Source organism: Lynx rufus, unplaced genomic scaffold (genome assembly GCF_022079265.1).
Source record: "Lynx rufus isolate CCGP_SWC_20201006 ecotype Redwood Valley unplaced genomic scaffold, mLynRuf1.p SCAF_25, whole genome shotgun sequence".
Taxonomy (NCBI): Eukaryota; Metazoa; Chordata; class Mammalia; order Carnivora; family Felidae; genus Lynx; species Lynx rufus.
Window position 1 is genome coordinate 19477321 of NW_025814840.1, and position 16623 is coordinate 19493943.

The 16623-nt window shown below is 73.7% G+C and overlaps 13 non-coding genes across 13 annotated transcripts; all 13 read left to right on the forward strand.

Moving 5' to 3' along the window:
• Nucleotides 1–1123: 1123 nt before the first annotated feature.
• On the forward strand, nucleotides 1124–1242 carry LOC124518835 (5S ribosomal RNA). The gene has a single exon (XR_006963857.1). It is a non-coding gene; the product is annotated as a 5S ribosomal RNA (ribosomal RNA).
• A 1149-nt stretch (nucleotides 1243–2391) lies between these two features.
• On the forward strand, nucleotides 2392–2510 carry LOC124518836 (5S ribosomal RNA). Its single transcript, XR_006963858.1, has one exon. It is a non-coding gene; the product is annotated as a 5S ribosomal RNA (ribosomal RNA).
• Nucleotides 2511–3657: 1147 nt separating this feature from the next.
• On the forward strand, nucleotides 3658–3776 carry LOC124518837 (5S ribosomal RNA). The gene has a single exon (XR_006963859.1). It is a non-coding gene; the product is annotated as a 5S ribosomal RNA (ribosomal RNA).
• Nucleotides 3777–4925: 1149 nt separating this feature from the next.
• On the forward strand, nucleotides 4926–5044 carry LOC124518838 (5S ribosomal RNA). The gene has a single exon (XR_006963861.1). It is a non-coding gene; the product is annotated as a 5S ribosomal RNA (ribosomal RNA).
• Nucleotides 5045–6191: 1147 nt separating this feature from the next.
• On the forward strand, nucleotides 6192–6310 carry LOC124518839 (5S ribosomal RNA). Its single transcript, XR_006963862.1, has one exon. It is a non-coding gene; the product is annotated as a 5S ribosomal RNA (ribosomal RNA).
• A 1145-nt stretch (nucleotides 6311–7455) lies between these two features.
• Nucleotides 7456–7574, forward strand: LOC124518840 (5S ribosomal RNA). The gene has a single exon (XR_006963863.1). It is a non-coding gene; the product is annotated as a 5S ribosomal RNA (ribosomal RNA).
• A 1147-nt stretch (nucleotides 7575–8721) lies between these two features.
• Nucleotides 8722–8840, forward strand: LOC124518842 (5S ribosomal RNA). The gene has a single exon (XR_006963865.1). It is a non-coding gene; the product is annotated as a 5S ribosomal RNA (ribosomal RNA).
• Nucleotides 8841–9985: 1145 nt separating this feature from the next.
• On the forward strand, nucleotides 9986–10104 carry LOC124518844 (5S ribosomal RNA). The gene has a single exon (XR_006963866.1). It is a non-coding gene; the product is annotated as a 5S ribosomal RNA (ribosomal RNA).
• A 1148-nt stretch (nucleotides 10105–11252) lies between these two features.
• LOC124518845 (5S ribosomal RNA) lies at nucleotides 11253–11371 on the forward strand. Its single transcript, XR_006963867.1, has one exon. It is a non-coding gene; the product is annotated as a 5S ribosomal RNA (ribosomal RNA).
• A 1154-nt stretch (nucleotides 11372–12525) lies between these two features.
• Nucleotides 12526–12644, forward strand: LOC124518846 (5S ribosomal RNA). The gene has a single exon (XR_006963868.1). It is a non-coding gene; the product is annotated as a 5S ribosomal RNA (ribosomal RNA).
• Nucleotides 12645–13783: 1139 nt separating this feature from the next.
• On the forward strand, nucleotides 13784–13902 carry LOC124518847 (5S ribosomal RNA). Its single transcript, XR_006963869.1, has one exon. It is a non-coding gene; the product is annotated as a 5S ribosomal RNA (ribosomal RNA).
• Nucleotides 13903–15047: 1145 nt separating this feature from the next.
• Nucleotides 15048–15166, forward strand: LOC124518849 (5S ribosomal RNA). Its single transcript, XR_006963871.1, has one exon. It is a non-coding gene; the product is annotated as a 5S ribosomal RNA (ribosomal RNA).
• Nucleotides 15167–16318: 1152 nt separating this feature from the next.
• On the forward strand, nucleotides 16319–16437 carry LOC124518850 (5S ribosomal RNA). Its single transcript, XR_006963872.1, has one exon. It is a non-coding gene; the product is annotated as a 5S ribosomal RNA (ribosomal RNA).
• The last annotated feature ends 186 nt before the right edge of the window (nucleotides 16438–16623 follow it).

A 16623-nucleotide genomic window follows, 5' to 3' on the forward strand; every position in this document is an offset into this window, starting at 1 on the left:
CCTTTTGCCTTTTGCCTCTGGCCTCCTTGACCTCTCCTTTGGCGCCCGCCGCCCCTCCCCCCTCCCTCCGTGTGTCCCTCTCTCCCCGGGGAGCGCGACTCCTGGGGCCAAACACACCCCGGCCACTGCTCCCTCAGCCCCTCCCGGGCCGGCAAAGCGGTCGGGCCTGGCCTAGTCTGGCCCCGCCCCGCCCCGCCCCGCCCCCCCCAGCCCCCCGAGCCCGCACACCCCACGGTACTTCACAAGGCGTCCGCTCGCCGCTCCCCGCTCCCCGCCCCACGCTAAATCCCACTGCACCGGCTGGAAGCCACGCCCCAGCTTTGCACCTTTCCTGCCACTGCACCCGCACGCACGGAGGGGTGGGGGGGTGCGGGGAGGGCGGGACCGGGGGCTGGCGCCTGGGGACTGGAGGGTGGGGGGTGGGTGGGTGGGTGGATCCAAGAACCCAGGAGCGGGCGGGAGGGCGGGGCAGCGAGACCCCACACTCGGCCTCCGCCACAGGCCTGGGCTCCCTGGGTCCCGGACCTCTTCCCTCCCTCGAGCCCTCATCCCCAGGGCCCCCGGCGTTGCGCGAGGCCCAGCCAGGGCAGCGGGCTCGGGCTGGTGATGTTCTCTGGGGGCGCTGGGGCCTCGGGGGTGGCTTTGCCCCAGGTGGGGCGGACGGGAGGGAAAGGCGGGGTCGGGGGGGCGGCTGGCTGCGCTCGCCCTGGGACTGGGGCGGAGGCGCTGAGAACCCGGCGGGGGGCGGGGGGGGGGGGGCCCAGATGGCACGTCCGGCCGGATGCCCCACGCTCGCTTCCACCCTCTTCCCAGTGAGCGGCCCGACGTGGTGCGGTGCGGTGCGGGATGGAAGCGGAGGCGGGCGTGGGGCCAAGCCGGGAGCAGCCTGCAAGAGTCCCGGGATCGGTGAAGGCCGGGGCTTGCGCCACAGCGCCTTGCCAGGGTCCTCTTGCGCCGCCTCCGCCACCCGCCCGGGGCCCGCGGCGGAGGGCGGCGGCGGCCAGGCGGCAGGCAGGCAGGCAGGCAGGCAGGCAGGCAGGCGCGTGCATGGGTGAAGCGCGGCACCCGCTGGGCTTGGGACGCGTGGAGCAGGCTCTTGAGGCGCCCAGCGGCTGCCGCCGGCGTCTACGGCCATACCACCCTGAACGCGCCCGATCTCGTCTGATCTCGGAAGCTAAGCAGGGTCGGGCCTGGTTAGTACTTGGATGGGAGACCGCCTGGGAATACCGGGTGCTGTAGGCTTTTGCTTTTTGCTTTTGCCTTTTGCCTTTTGCCTTTTGCCTCTGGCCTCCTTGACCTCTCCTTTGGCGCCCGCCGCCCCTCCCCCCTCCCTCCGTGTGTCCCTCTCTCCCCGGGGAGCGCGACTCCTGGGGCCAAACACACCCCGGCCACTGCTCCCTCAGCCCCTCCCGGGCCGGCAAAGCGGTCGGGCCTGGCCTAGTCTGGCCCCGCCCCGCCCCGCCCCGCCCCCCCCAGCCCCCCGAGCCCGCACACCCCACGGTACTTCACAAGGCGTCCGCTCGCCGCTCCCCGCTCCCCGCCCCACGCTAAATCCCACTGCACCGGCTGGAAGCCACGCCCCAGCTTTGCACCTTTCCTGCCACTGCACCCGCACGCACGGAGGGGTGGGGGGGTGCGGGGAGGGCGGGACCGGGGGCTGGCGCCTGGGGACTGGAGGGTGGGGGGTGGGTGGGTGGGTGGATCCAAGAACCCAGGAGCGGGCGGGAGGGCGGGGCAGCGAGACCCCACACTCGGCCTCCGCCACAGGCCTGGGCTCCCTGGGTCCCGGACCTCTTCCCTCCCTCGAGCCCTCATCCCCAGGGCCCCCGGCGTTGCGCGAGGCCCAGCCAGGGCAGCGGGCTCGGGCTGGTGATGTTCTCTGGGGGCGCTGGGGCCTCGGGGGTGGCTTTGCCCCAGGTGGGGCGGACGGGAGGGAAAGGCGGGGTCGGGGGGGCGGCTGGCTGCGCTCGCCCTGGGACTGGGGCGGAGGCGCTGAGAACCCGGCGGGGGGCGGGGGGGGGGGGGGGCCCAGATGGCACGTCCGGCCGGATGCCCCACGCTCGCTTCCACCCTCTTCCCAGTGAGCGGCCCGACGTGGTGCGGTGCGGTGCGGGATGGAAGCGGAGGCGGGCGTGGGGCCAAGCCGGGAGCAGCCTGCAAGAGTCCCGGGATCGGTGAAGGCCGGGGCTTGCGCCACAGCGCCTTGCCAGGGTCCTCTTGCGCCGCCTCCGCCACCCGCCCGGGGCCCGCGGCGGAGGGCGGCGGCGGCCAGGCGGCAGGCAGGCAGGCAGGCAGGCAGGCAGGCAGGCGCGTGCATGGGTGAAGCGCGGCACCCGCTGGGCTTGGGACGCGTGGAGCAGGCTCTTGAGGCGCCCAGCGGCTGCCGCCGGCGTCTACGGCCATACCACCCTGAACGCGCCCGATCTCGTCTGATCTCGGAAGCTAAGCAGGGTCGGGCCTGGTTAGTACTTGGATGGGAGACCGCCTGGGAATACCGGGTGCTGTAGGCTTTTGCTTTTTGCTTTTGCCTTTTGCCTTTTGCCTTTTGCCTCTGGCCTCCTTGACCTCTCCTTTGGCGCCCGCCGCCCCTCCCCCCTCCCTCCGTGTGTCCCTCTCTCCCCGGGGAGCGCGACTCCTGGGGCCAAACACACCCCGGCCACTGCTCCCTCAGCCCCTCCCGGGCCGGCAAAGCGGTCGGGCCTGGCCTAGTCTGGCCCCGCCCCGCCCCGCCCCGCCCCCCCCAGCCCCCCGAGCCCGCACACCCCACGGTACTTCACAAGGCGTCCGCTCGCCGCTCCCCGCTCCCCGCCCCACGCTAAATCCCACTGCACCGGCTGGAAGCCACGCCCCAGCTTTGCACCTTTCCTGCCACTGCACCCGCACGCACGGAGGGGTGGGGGGGTGCGGGGAGGGCGGGACCGGGGGCTGGCGCCTGGGGACTGGAGGGTGGGGGGTGGGTGGGTGGGTGGATCCAAGAACCCAGGAGCGGGCGGGAGGGCGGGGCAGCGAGACCCCACACTCGGCCTCCGCCACAGGCCTGGGCTCCCTGGGTCCCGGACCTCTTCCCTCCCTCGAGCCCTCATCCCCAGGGCCCCCGGCGTTGCGCGAGGCCCAGCCAGGGCAGCGGGCTCGGGCTGGTGATGTTCTCTGGGGGCGCTGGGGCCTCGGGGGTGGCTTTGCCCCAGGTGGGGCGGACGGGAGGGAAAGGCGGGGTCGGGGGGGCGGCTGGCTGCGCTCGCCCTGGGACTGGGGCGGAGGCGCTGAGAACCCGGCGGGGGGCGGGGGGGGGGGGGCCCAGATGGCACGTCCGGCCGGATGCCCCACGCTCGCTTCCACCCTCTTCCCAGTGAGCGGCCCGACGTGGTGCGGTGCGGTGCGGGATGGAAGCGGAGGCGGGCGTGGGGCCAAGCCGGGAGCAGCCTGCAAGAGTCCCGGGATCGGTGAAGGCCGGGGCTTGCGCCACAGCGCCTTGCCAGGGTCCTCTTGCGCCGCCTCCGCCACCCGCCCGGGGCCCGCGGCGGAGGGCGGCGGCGGCCAGGCGGCAGGCAGGCAGGCAGGCAGGCAGGCAGGCAGGCGCGTGCATGGGTGAAGCGCGGCACCCGCTGGGCTTGGGACGCGTGGAGCAGGCTCTTGAGGCGCCCAGCGGCTGCCGCCGGCGTCTACGGCCATACCACCCTGAACGCGCCCGATCTCGTCTGATCTCGGAAGCTAAGCAGGGTCGGGCCTGGTTAGTACTTGGATGGGAGACCGCCTGGGAATACCGGGTGCTGTAGGCTTTTGCTTTTTGCTTTTGCCTTTTGCCTTTTGCCTTTTGCCTCTGGCCTCCTTGACCTCTCCTTTGGCGCCCGCCGCCCCTCCCCCCTCCCTCCGTGTGTCCCTCTCTCCCCGGGGAGCGCGACTCCTGGGGCCAAACACACCCCGGCCACTGCTCCCTCAGCCCCTCCCGGGCCGGCAAAGCGGTCGGGCCTGGCCTAGTCTGGCCCCGCCCCGCCCCGCCCCGCCCCCCCCAGCCCCCCGAGCCCGCACACCCCACGGTACTTCACAAGGCGTCCGCTCGCCGCTCCCCGCTCCCCGCCCCACGCTAAATCCCACTGCACCGGCTGGAAGCCACGCCCCAGCTTTGCACCTTTCCTGCCACTGCACCCGCACGCACGGAGGGGTGGGGGGGTGCGGGGAGGGCGGGACCGGGGGCTGGCGCCTGGGGACTGGAGGGTGGGGGGTGGGTGGGTGGGTGGATCCAAGAACCCAGGAGCGGGCGGGAGGGCGGGGCAGCGAGACCCCACACTCGGCCTCCGCCACAGGCCTGGGCTCCCTGGGTCCCGGACCTCTTCCCTCCCTCGAGCCCTCATCCCCAGGGCCCCCGGCGTTGCGCGAGGCCCAGCCAGGGCAGCGGGCTCGGGCTGGTGATGTTCTCTGGGGGCGCTGGGGCCTCGGGGGTGGCTTTGCCCCAGGTGGGGCGGACGGGAGGGAAAGGCGGGGTCGGGGGGGCGGCTGGCTGCGCTCGCCCTGGGACTGGGGCGGAGGCGCTGAGAACCCGGCGGGGGGCGGGGGGGGGGGGGGGCCCAGATGGCACGTCCGGCCGGATGCCCCACGCTCGCTTCCACCCTCTTCCCAGTGAGCGGCCCGACGTGGTGCGGTGCGGTGCGGGATGGAAGCGGAGGCGGGCGTGGGGCCAAGCCGGGAGCAGCCTGCAAGAGTCCCGGGATCGGTGAAGGCCGGGGCTTGCGCCACAGCGCCTTGCCAGGGTCCTCTTGCGCCGCCTCCGCCACCCGCCCGGGGCCCGCGGCGGAGGGCGGCGGCGGCCAGGCGGCAGGCAGGCAGGCAGGCAGGCAGGCAGGCAGGCGCGTGCATGGGTGAAGCGCGGCACCCGCTGGGCTTGGGACGCGTGGAGCAGGCTCTTGAGGCGCCCAGCGGCTGCCGCCGGCGTCTACGGCCATACCACCCTGAACGCGCCCGATCTCGTCTGATCTCGGAAGCTAAGCAGGGTCGGGCCTGGTTAGTACTTGGATGGGAGACCGCCTGGGAATACCGGGTGCTGTAGGCTTTTGCTTTTTGCTTTTGCCTTTTGCCTTTTGCCTTTTGCCTCTGGCCTCCTTGACCTCTCCTTTGGCGCCCGCCGCCCCTCCCCCCTCCCTCCGTGTGTCCCTCTCTCCCCGGGGAGCGCGACTCCTGGGGCCAAACACACCCCGGCCACTGCTCCCTCAGCCCCTCCCGGGCCGGCAAAGCGGTCGGGCCTGGCCTAGTCTGGCCCCGCCCCGCCCCGCCCCGCCCCCCCCAGCCCCCCGAGCCCGCACACCCCACGGTACTTCACAAGGCGTCCGCTCGCCGCTCCCCGCTCCCCGCCCCACGCTAAATCCCACTGCACCGGCTGGAAGCCACGCCCCAGCTTTGCACCTTTCCTGCCACTGCACCCGCACGCACGGAGGGGTGGGGGGGTGCGGGGAGGGCGGGACCGGGGGCTGGCGCCTGGGGACTGGAGGGTGGGGGGTGGGTGGGTGGGTGGATCCAAGAACCCAGGAGCGGGCGGGAGGGCGGGGCAGCGAGACCCCACACTCGGCCTCCGCCACAGGCCTGGGCTCCCTGGGTCCCGGACCTCTTCCCTCCCTCGAGCCCTCATCCCCAGGGCCCCCGGCGTTGCGCGAGGCCCAGCCAGGGCAGCGGGCTCGGGCTGGTGATGTTCTCTGGGGGCGCTGGGGCCTCGGGGGTGGCTTTGCCCCAGGTGGGGCGGACGGGAGGGAAAGGCGGGGTCGGGGGGGCGGCTGGCTGCGCTCGCCCTGGGACTGGGGCGGAGGCGCTGAGAACCCGGCGGGGGGCGGGGCGGGGGGGGCCCAGATGGCACGTCCGGCCGGATGCCCCACGCTCGCTTCCACCCTCTTCCCAGTGAGCGGCCCGACGTGGTGCGGTGCGGTGCGGGATGGAAGCGGAGGCGGGCGTGGGGCCAAGCCGGGAGCAGCCTGCAAGAGTCCCGGGATCGGTGAAGGCCGGGGCTTGCGCCACAGCGCCTTGCCAGGGTCCTCTTGCGCCGCCTCCGCCACCCGCCCGGGGCCCGCGGCGGAGGGCGGCGGCGGCCAGGCGGCAGGCAGGCAGGCAGGCAGGCAGGCAGGCAGGCGCGTGCATGGGTGAAGCGCGGCACCCGCTGGGCTTGGGACGCGTGGAGCAGGCTCTTGAGGCGCCCAGCGGCTGCCGCCGGCGTCTACGGCCATACCACCCTGAACGCGCCCGATCTCGTCTGATCTCGGAAGCTAAGCAGGGTCGGGCCTGGTTAGTACTTGGATGGGAGACCGCCTGGGAATACCGGGTGCTGTAGGCTTTTGCTTTTTGCTTTTGCCTTTTGCCTTTTGCCTTTTGCCTCTGGCCTCCTTGACCTCTCCTTTGGCGCCCGCCGCCCCTCCCCCCTCCCTCCGTGTGTCCCTCTCTCCCCGGGGAGCGCGACTCCTGGGGCCAAACACACCCCGGCCACTGCTCCCTCAGCCCCTCCCGGGCCGGCAAAGCGGTCGGGCCTGGCCTAGTCTGGCCCCGCCCCGCCCCGCCCCGCCCCCCCCAGCCCCCCGAGCCCGCACACCCCACGGTACTTCACAAGGCGTCCGCTCGCCGCTCCCCGCTCCCCGCCCCACGCTAAATCCCACTGCACCGGCTGGAAGCCACGCCCCAGCTTTGCACCTTTCCTGCCACTGCACCCGCACGCACGGAGGGGTGGGGGGGTGCGGGGAGGGCGGGACCGGGGGCTGGCGCCTGGGGACTGGAGGGTGGGGGGTGGGTGGGTGGGTGGATCCAAGAACCCAGGAGCGGGCGGGAGGGCGGGGCAGCGAGACCCCACACTCGGTCTCCGCCACAGGCCTGGGCTCCCTGGGTCCCGGACCTCTTCCCTCCCTCGAGCCCTCATCCCCAGGGCCCCCGGCGTTGCGCGAGGCCCAGCCAGGGCAGCGGGCTCGGGCTGGTGATGTTCTCTGGGGGCGCTGGGGCCTCGGGGGTGGCTTTGCCCCAGGTGGGGCGGACGGGAGGGAAAGGCGGGGTCGGGGGGGCGGCTGGCTGCGCTCGCCCTGGGACTGGGGCGGAGGCGCTGAGAACCCGGCGGGGGGCGGGGGGGGGGGCCCAGATGGCACGTCCGGCCGGATGCCCCACGCTCGCTTCCACCCTCTTCCCAGTGAGCGGCCCGACGTGGTGCGGTGCGGTGCGGGATGGAAGCGGAGGCGGGCGTGGGGCCAAGCCGGGAGCAGCCTGCAAGAGTCCCGGGATCGGTGAAGGCCGGGGCTTGCGCCACAGCGCCTTGCCAGGGTCCTCTTGCGCCGCCTCCGCCACCCGCCCGGGGCCCGCGGCGGAGGGCGGCGGCGGCCAGGCGGCAGGCAGGCAGGCAGGCAGGCAGGCAGGCAGGCGCGTGCATGGGTGAAGCGCGGCACCCGCTGGGCTTGGGACGCGTGGAGCAGGCTCTTGAGGCGCCCAGCGGCTGCCGCCGGCGTCTACGGCCATACCACCCTGAACGCGCCCGATCTCGTCTGATCTCGGAAGCTAAGCAGGGTCGGGCCTGGTTAGTACTTGGATGGGAGACCGCCTGGGAATACCGGGTGCTGTAGGCTTTTGCTTTTTGCTTTTGCCTTTTGCCTTTTGCCTTTTGCCTCTGGCCTCCTTGACCTCTCCTTTGGCGCCCGCCGCCCCTCCCCCCTCCCTCCGTGTGTCCCTCTCTCCCCGGGGAGTGCGACTCCTGGGGCCAAACACACCCCGGCCACTGCTCCCTCAGCCCCTCCCGGGCCGGCAAAGCGGTCGGGCCTGGCCTAGTCTGGCCCCGCCCCGCCCCGCCCCGCCCCCCCCAGCCCCCCGAGCCCGCACACCCCACGGTACTTCACAAGGCGTCCGCTCGCCGCTCCCCGCTCCCCGCCCCACGCTAAATCCCACTGCACCGGCTGGAAGCCACGCCCCAGCTTTGCACCTTTCCTGCCACTGCACCCGCACGCACGGAGGGGTGGGGGGGTGCGGGGAGGGCGGGACCGGGGGCTGGCGCCTGGGGACTGGAGGGTGGGGGGTGGGTGGGTGGGTGGATCCAAGAACCCAGGAGCGGGCGGGAGGGCGGGGCAGCGAGACCCCACACTCGGCCTCCGCCACAGGCCTGGGCTCCCTGGGTCCCGGACCTCTTCCCTCCCTCGAGCCCTCATCCCCAGGGCCCCCGGCGTTGCGCGAGGCCCAGCCAGGGCAGCGGGCTCGGGCTGGTGATGTTCTCTGGGGGCGCTGGGGCCTCGGGGGTGGCTTTGCCCCAGGTGGGGCGGACGGGAGGGAAAGGCGGGGTCGGGGGGGCGGCTGGCTGCGCTCGCCCTGGGACTGAGGCGGAGGCGCTGAGAACCCGGCGGGGGGCGGGGGGGGGGGGGCCCAGATGGCACGTCCGGCCGGATGCCCCACGCTCGCTTCCACCCTCTTCCCAGTGAGCGGCCCGACGTGGTGCGGTGCGGTGCGGGATGGAAGCAGAGGCGGGCGTGGGGCCAAGCCGGGAGCAGCCTGCAAGAGTCCCGGGATCGGTGAAGGCCGGGGCTTGCGCCACAGCGCCTTGCCAGGGTCCTCTTGCGCCGCCTCCGCCACCCGCCCGGGGCCCGCGGCGGAGGGCGGCGGCGGCCAGGCGGCAGGCAGGCAGGCAGGCAGGCAGGCAGGCAGGCGCGTGCATGGGTGAAGCGCGGCACCCGCTGGGCTTGGGACGCGTGGAGCAGGCTCTTGAGGCGCCCAGCGGCTGCCGCCGGCGTCTACGGCCATACCACCCTGAACGCGCCCGATCTCGTCTGATCTCGGAAGCTAAGCAGGGTCGGGCCTGGTTAGTACTTGGATGGGAGACCGCCTGGGAATACCGGGTGCTGTAGGCTTTTGCTTTTTGCTTTTGCCTTTTGCCTTTTGCCTTTTGCCTCTGGCCTCCTTGACCTCTCCTTTGGCGCCCGCCGCCCCTCCCCCCTCCCTCCGTGTGTCCCTCTCTCCCCGGGGAGCGCGACTCCTGGGGCCAAACACACCCCGGCCACTGCTCCCTCAGCCCCTCCCGGGCCGGCAAAGCGGTCGGGCCTGGCCTAGTCTGGCCCCGCCCCGCCCCGCCCCGCCCCCCCCAGCCCCCCGAGCCCGCACACCCCACGGTACTTCACAAGGCGTCCGCTCGCCGCTCCCCGCTCCCCGCCCCACGCTAAATCCCACTGCACCGGCTGGAAGCCACGCCCCAGCTTTGCACCTTTCCTGCCACTGCACCCGCACGCACGGAGGGGTGGGGGGGTGCGGGGAGGGCGGGACCGGGGGCTGGCGCCTGGGGACTGGAGGGTGGGGGGTGGGTGGGTGGGTGGATCCAAGAACCCAGGAGCGGGCGGGAGGGCGGGGCAGCGAGACCCCACACTCGGCCTCCGCCACAGGCCTGGGCTCCCTGGGTCCCGGACCTCTTCCCTCCCTCGAGCCCTCATCCCCAGGGCCCCCGGCGTTGCGCGAGGCCCAGCCAGGGCAGCGGGCTCGGGCTGGTGATGTTCTCTGGGGGCGCTGGGGCCTCGGGGGTGGCTTTGCCCCAGGTGGGGCGGACGGGAGGGAAAGGCGGGGTCGGGGGGGCGGCTGGCTGCGCTCGCCCTGGGACTGGGGCGGAGGCGCTGAGAACCCGGCGGGGGGCGGGGGGGGGGGCCCAGATGGCACGTCCGGCCGGATGCCCCACGCTCGCTTCCACCCTCTTCCCAGTGAGCGGCCCGACGTGGTGCGGTGCGGTGCGGGATGGAAGCGGAGGCGGGCGTGGGGCCAAGCCGGGAGCAGCCTGCAAGAGTCCCGGGATCGGTGAAGGCCGGGGCTTGCGCCACAGCGCCTTGCCAGGGTCCTCTTGCGCCGCCTCCGCCACCCGCCCGGGGCCCGCGGCGGAGGGCGGCGGCGGCCAGGCGGCAGGCAGGCAGGCAGGCAGGCAGGCAGGCAGGCGCGTGCATGGGTGAAGCGCGGCACCCGCTGGGCTTGGGACGCGTGGAGCAGGCTCTTGAGGCGCCCAGCGGCTGCCGCCGGCGTCTACGGCCATACCACCCTGAACGCGCCCGATCTCGTCTGATCTCGGAAGCTAAGCAGGGTCGGGCCTGGTTAGTACTTGGATGGGAGACCGCCTGGGAATACCGGGTGCTGTAGGCTTTTGCTTTTTGCTTTTGCCTTTTGCCTTTTGCCTTTTGCCTCTGGCCTCCTTGACCTCTCCTTTGGCGCCCGCCGCCCCTCCCCCCTCCCTCCGTGTGTCCCTCTCTCCCCGGGGAGCGCGACTCCTGGGGCCAAACACACCCCGGCCACTGCTCCCTCAGCCCCTCCCGGGCCGGCAAAGCGGTCGGGCCTGGCCTAGTCTGGCCCCGCCCCGCCCCGCCCCGCCCCCCCCAGCCCCCCGAGCCCGCACACCCCACGGTACTTCACAAGGCGTCCGCTCGCCGCTCCCCGCTCCCCGCCCCACGCTAAATCCCACTGCACCGGCTGGAAGCCACGCCCCAGCTTTGCACCTTTCCTGCCACTGCACCCGCACGCACGGAGGGGTGGGGGGGTGCGGGGAGGGCGGGACCGGGGGCTGGCGCCTGGGGACTGGAGGGTGGGGGGTGGGTGGGTGGGTGGATCCAAGAACCCAGGAGCGGGCGGGAGGGCGGGGCAGCGAGACCCCACACTCGGCCTCCGCCACAGGCCTGGGCTCCCTGGGTCCCGGACCTCTTCCCTCCCTCGAGCCCTCATCCCCAGGGCCCCCGGCGTTGCGCGAGGCCCAGCCAGGGCAGCGGGCTCGGGCTGGTGATGTTCTCTGGGGGCGCTGGGGCCTCGGGGGTGGCTTTGCCCCAGGTGGGGCGGACGGGAGGGAAAGGCGGGGTCGGGGGGGCGGCTGGCTGCGCTCGCCCTGGGACTGGGGCGGAGGCGCTGAGAACCCGGCGGGGGGCGGGGGGGGGGGGGGCCCAGATGGCACGTCCGGCCGGATGCCCCACGCTCGCTTCCACCCTCTTCCCAGTGAGCGGCCCGACGTGGTGCGGTGCGGTGCGGGATGGAAGCGGAGGCGGGCGTGGGGCCAAGCCGGGAGCAGCCTGCAAGAGTCCCGGGATCGGTGAAGGCCGGGGCTTGCGCCACAGCGCCTTGCCAGGGTCCTCTTGCGCCGCCTCCGCCACCCGCCCGGGGCCCGCGGCGGAGGGCGGCGGCGGCCAGGCGGCAGGCAGGCAGGCAGGCAGGCAGGCAGGCAGGCGCGTGCATGGGTGAAGCGCGGCACCCGCTGGGCTTGGGACGCGTGGAGCAGGCTCTTGAGGCGCCCAGCGGCTGCCGCCGGCGTCTACGGCCATACCACCCTGAACGCGCCCGATCTCGTCTGATCTCGGAAGCTAAGCAGGGTCGGGCCTGGTTAGTACTTGGATGGGAGACCGCCTGGGAATACCGGGTGCTGTAGGCTTTTGCTTTTTGCTTTTGCCTTTTGCCTTTTGCCTTTTGCCTCTGGCCTCCTTGACCTCTCCTTTGGCGCCCGCCGCCCCTCCCCCCTCCCTCCGTGTGTCCCTCTCTCCCCGGGGAGCGCGACTCCTGGGGCCAAACACACCCCGGCCACTGCTCCCTCAGCCCCTCCCGGGCCGGCAAAGCGGTCGGGCCTGGCCTAGTCTGGCCCCGCCCCGCCCCGCCCCGCCCCCCCCAGCCCCCCGAGCCCGCACACCCCACGGTACTTCACAAGGCGTCCGCTCGCCGCTCCCCGCTCCCCGCCCCACGCTAAATCCCACTGCACCGGCTGGAAGCCACGCCCCAGCTTTGCACCTTTCCTGCCACTGCACCCGCACGCACGGAGGGGTGGGGGGGTGCGGGGAGGGCGGGACCGGGGGCTGGCGCCTGGGGACTGGAGGGTGGGGGGTGGGTGGGTGGGTGGATCCAAGAACCCAGGAGCGGGCGGGAGGGCGGGGCAGCGAGACCCCACACTCGGCCTCCGCCACAGGCCTGGGCTCCCTGGGTCCCGGACCTCTTCCCTCCCTCGAGCCCTCATCCCCAGGGCCCCCGGCGTTGCGCGAGGCCCAGCCAGGGCAGCGGGCTCGGGCTGGTGATGTTCTCTGGGGGCGCTGGGGCCTCGGGGGTGGCTTTGCCCCAGGTGGGGCGGACGGGAGGGAAAGGCGGGGTCGGGGGGGCGGCTGGCTGCGCTCGCCCTGGGACTGGGGCGGAGGCGCTGAGAACCCGGCGGGGGGCGGGGGGGGGGGGCCCAGATGGCACGTCCGGCCGGATGCCCCACGCTCGCTTCCACCCTCTTCCCAGTGAGCGGCCCGACGTGGTGCGGTGCGGTGCGGGATGGAAGCGGAGGCGGGCGTGGGGCCAAGCCGGGAGCAGCCTGCAAGAGTCCCGGGATCGGTGAAGGCCGGGGCTTGCGCCACAGCGCCTTGCCAGGGTCCTCTTGCGCCGCCTCCGCCACCCGCCCGGGGCCCGCGGCGGAGGGCGGCGGCGGCCAGGCGGCAGGCAGGCAGGCAGGCAGGCAGGCAGGCAGGCAGGCAGGCGCGTGCATGGGTGAAGCGCGGCACCCGCTGGGCTTGGGACGCGTGGAGCAGGCTCTTGAGGCGCCCAGCGGCTGCCGCCGGCGTCTACGGCCATACCACCCTGAACGCGCCCGATCTCGTCTGATCTCGGAAGCTAAGCAGGGTCGGGCCTGGTTAGTACTTGGATGGGAGACCGCCTGGGAATACCGGGTGCTGTAGGCTTTTGCTTTTTGCTTTTGCCTTTTGCCTTTTGCCTTTTGCCTCTGGCCTCCTTGACCTCTCCTTTGGCGCCCGCCGCCCCTCCCCCCTCCCTCCGTGTGTCCCTCTCTCCCCGGGGAGCGCGACTCCTGGGGCCAAACACACCCCGGCCACTGCTCCCTCAGCCCCTCCCGGGCCGGCAAAGCGGTCGGGCCTGGCCTAGTCTGGCCCCGCCCCGCCCCGCCCCGCCCCCCCCAGCCCCCCGAGCCCGCACACCCCACGGTACTTCACAAGGCGTCCGCTCGCCGCTCCCCGCTCCCCGCCCCACGCTAAATCCCACTGCACCGGCTGGAAGCCACGCCCCAGCTTTGCACCTTTCCTGCCACTGCACCCGCACGCACGGAGGGGTGGGGGGGTGCGGGGAGGGCGGGACCGGGGGCTGGCGCCTGGGGACTGGAGGGTGGGGGGTGGGTGGGTGGGTGGATCCAAGAACCCAGGAGCGGGCGGGAGGGCGGGGCAGCGAGACCCCACACTCGGCCTCCGCCACAGGCCTGGGCTCCCTGGGTCCCGGACCTCTTCCCTCCCTCGAGCCCTCATCCCCAGGGCCCCCGGCGTTGCGCGAGGCCCAGCCAGGGCAGCGGGCTCGGGCTGGTGATGTTCTCTGGGGGCGCTGGGGCCTCGGGGGTGGCTTTGCCCCAGGTGGGGCGGACGGGAGGGAAAGGCGGGGTCGGGGGGGCGGCTGGCTGCGCTCGCCCTGGGACTGGGGCGGAGGCGCTGAGAACCCGGCGGGGGGCGGGGGGGGGGGGGCCCAGATGGCACGTCCGGCCGGATGCCCCACGCTCGCTTCCACCCTCTTCCCAGTGAGCGGCCCGACGTGGTGCGGTGCGGTGCGGGATGGAAGCGGAGGCGGGCGTGGGGCCAAGCCGGGAGCAGCCTGCAAGAGTCCCGGGATCGGTGAAGGCCGGGGCTTGCGCCACAGCGCCTTGCCAGGGTCCTCTTGCGCCGCCTCCGCCACCCGCCCGGGGCCCGCGGCGGAGGGCGGCGGCGGCCAGGCGGCAGGCAGGCAGGCAGGCAGGCAGGCGCGTGCATGGGTGAAGCGCGGCACCCGCTGGGCTTGGGACGCGTGGAGCAGGCTCTTGAGGCGCCCAGCGGCTGCCGCCGGCGTCTACGGCCATACCACCCTGAACGCGCCCGATCTCGTCTGATCTCGGAAGCTAAGCAGGGTCGGGCCTGGTTAGTACTTGGATGGGAGACCGCCTGGGAATACCGGGTGCTGTAGGCTTTTGCTTTTTGCTTTTGCCTTTTGCCTTTTGCCTTTTGCCTCTGGCCTCCTTGACCTCTCCTTTGGCGCCCGCCGCCCCTCCCCCCTCCCTCCGTGTGTCCCTCTCTCCCCGGGGAGCGCGACTCCTGGGGCCAAACACACCCCGGCCACTGCTCCCTCAGCCCCTCCCGGGCCGGCAAAGCGGTCGGGCCTGGCCTAGTCTGGCCCCGCCCCGCCCCGCCCCGCCCCCCCCAGCCCCCCGAGCCCGCACACCCCACGGTACTTCACAAGGCGTCCGCTCGCCGCTCCCCGCTCCCCGCCCCACGCTAAATCCCACTGCACCGGCTGGAAGCCACGCCCCAGCTTTGCACCTTTCCTGCCACTGCACCCGCACGCACGGAGGGGTGGGGGGGTGCGGGGAGGGCGGGACCGGGGGCTGGCGCCTGGGGACTGGAGGGTGGGGGGTGGGTGGGTGGGTGGATCCAAGAACCCAGGAGCGGGCGGGAGGGCGGGGCAGCGAGACCCCACACTCGGTCTCCGCCACAGGCCTGGGCTCCCTGGGTCCCGGACCTCTTCCCTCCCTCGAGCCCTCATCCCCAGGGCCCCCGGCGTTGCGCGAGGCCCAGCCAGGGCAGCGGGCTCGGGCTGGTGATGTTCTCTGGGGGCGCTGGGGCCTCGGGGGTGGCTTTGCCCCAGGTGGGGCGGACGGGAGGGAAAGGCGGGGTCGGGGGGGCGGCTGGCTGCGCTCGCCCTGGGACTGGGGCGGAGGCGCTGAGAACCCGGCGGGGGGCGGGGGGGGGGGCCCAGATGGCACGTCCGGCCGGATGCCCCACGCTCGCTTCCACCCTCTTCCCAGTGAGCGGCCCGACGTGGTGCGGTGCGGTGCGGGATGGAAGCGGAGGCGGGCGTGGGGCCAAGCCGGGAGCAGCCTGCAAGAGTCCCGGGATCGGTGAAGGCCGGGGCTTGCGCCACAGCGCCTTGCCAGGGTCCTCTTGCGCCGCCTCCGCCACCCGCCCGGGGCCCGCGGCGGAGGGCGGCGGCGGCCAGGCGGCAGGCAGGCAGGCAGGCAGGCAGGCAGGCAGGCGCGTGCATGGGTGAAGCGCGGCACCCGCTGGGCTTGGGACGCGTGGAGCAGGCTCTTGAGGCGCCCAGCGGCTGCCGCCGGCGTCTACGGCCATACCACCCTGAACGCGCCCGATCTCGTCTGATCTCGGAAGCTAAGCAGGGTCGGGCCTGGTTAGTACTTGGATGGGAGACCGCCTGGGAATACCGGGTGCTGTAGGCTTTTGCTTTTTGCTTTTGCCTTTTGCCTTTTGCCTTTTGCCTCTGGCCTCCTTGACCTCTCCTTTGGCGCCCGCCGCCCCTCCCCCCTCCCTCCGTGTGTCCCTCTCTCCCCGGGGAGTGCGACTCCTGGGGCCAAACACACCCCGGCCACTGCTCCCTCAGCCCCTCCCGGGCCGGCAAAGCGGTCGGGCCTGGCCTAGTCTGGCCCCGCCCCGCCCCGCCCCGCCCCCCCCAGCCCCCCGAGCCCGCACACCCCACGGTACTTCACAAGGCGTCCGCTCGCCGCTCCCCGCTCCCCGCCCCACGCTAAATCCCACTGCACCGGCTGGAAGCCACGCCCCAGCTTTGCACCTTTCCTGCCACTGCACCCGCACGCACGGAGGGGTGGGGGGGTGCGGGGAGGGCGGGACCGGGGGCTGGCGCCTGGGGACTGGAGGGTGGGGGGTGGGTGGGTGGGTGGATCCAAGAACCCAGGAGCGGGCGGGAGGGCGGGGCAGCGAGACCCCACACTCGGCCTCCGCCACAGGCCTGGGCTCCCTGGGTCCCGGACCTCTTCCCTCCCTCGAGCCCTCATCCCCAGGGCCCCCGGCGTTGCGCGAGGCCCAGCCAGGGCAGCGGGCTCGGGCTGGTGATGTTCTCTGGGGGCGCTGGGGCCTCGGGGGTGGCTTTGCCCCAGGTGGGGCGGACGGGAGGGAAAGGCGGGGTCGGGGGGGCGGCTGGCTGCGCTCGCCCTGGGACTGAGGCGGAGGCGCTGAGAACCCGGCGGGGGGCGGGGGGGGGGGGGGCCCAGATGGCACGTCCGGCCGGATGCCCCACGCTCGCTTCCACCCTCTTCCCAGTGAGCGGCCCGACGTGGTGCGGTGCGGTGCGGGATGGAAGCAGAGGCGGGCGTGGGGCCAAGCCGGGAGCAGCCTGCAAGAGTCCCGGGATCGGTGAAGGCCGGGGCTTGCGCCACAGCGCCTTGCCAGGGTCCTCTTGCGCCGCCTCCGCCACCCGCCCGGGGCCCGCGGCGGAGGGCGGCGGCGGCCAGGCGGCAGGCAGGCAGGCAGGCAGGCAGGCAGGCAGGCAGGCGCGTGCATGGGTGAAGCGCGGCACCCGCTGGGCTTGGGACGCGTGGAGCAGGCTCTTGAGGCGCCCAGCGGCTGCCGCCGGCGTCTACGGCCATACCACCCTGAACGCGCCCGATCTCGTCTGATCTCGGAAGCTAAGCAGGGTCGGGCCTGGTTAGTACTTGGATGGGAGACCGCCTGGGAATACCGGGTGCTGTAGGCTTTTGCTTTTTGCTTTTGCCTTTTGCCTTTTGCCTTTTGCCTCTGGCCTCCTTGACCTCTCCTTTGGCGCCCGCCGCCCCTCCCCCCTCCCTCCGTGTGTCCCTCTCTCCCCGGGGAGCGCGACTCCTGGGGCCAAACACACCCCGGCCACTGCTCCCTCAGCCCCTCCCGGGCCGGCAAAGCGGTC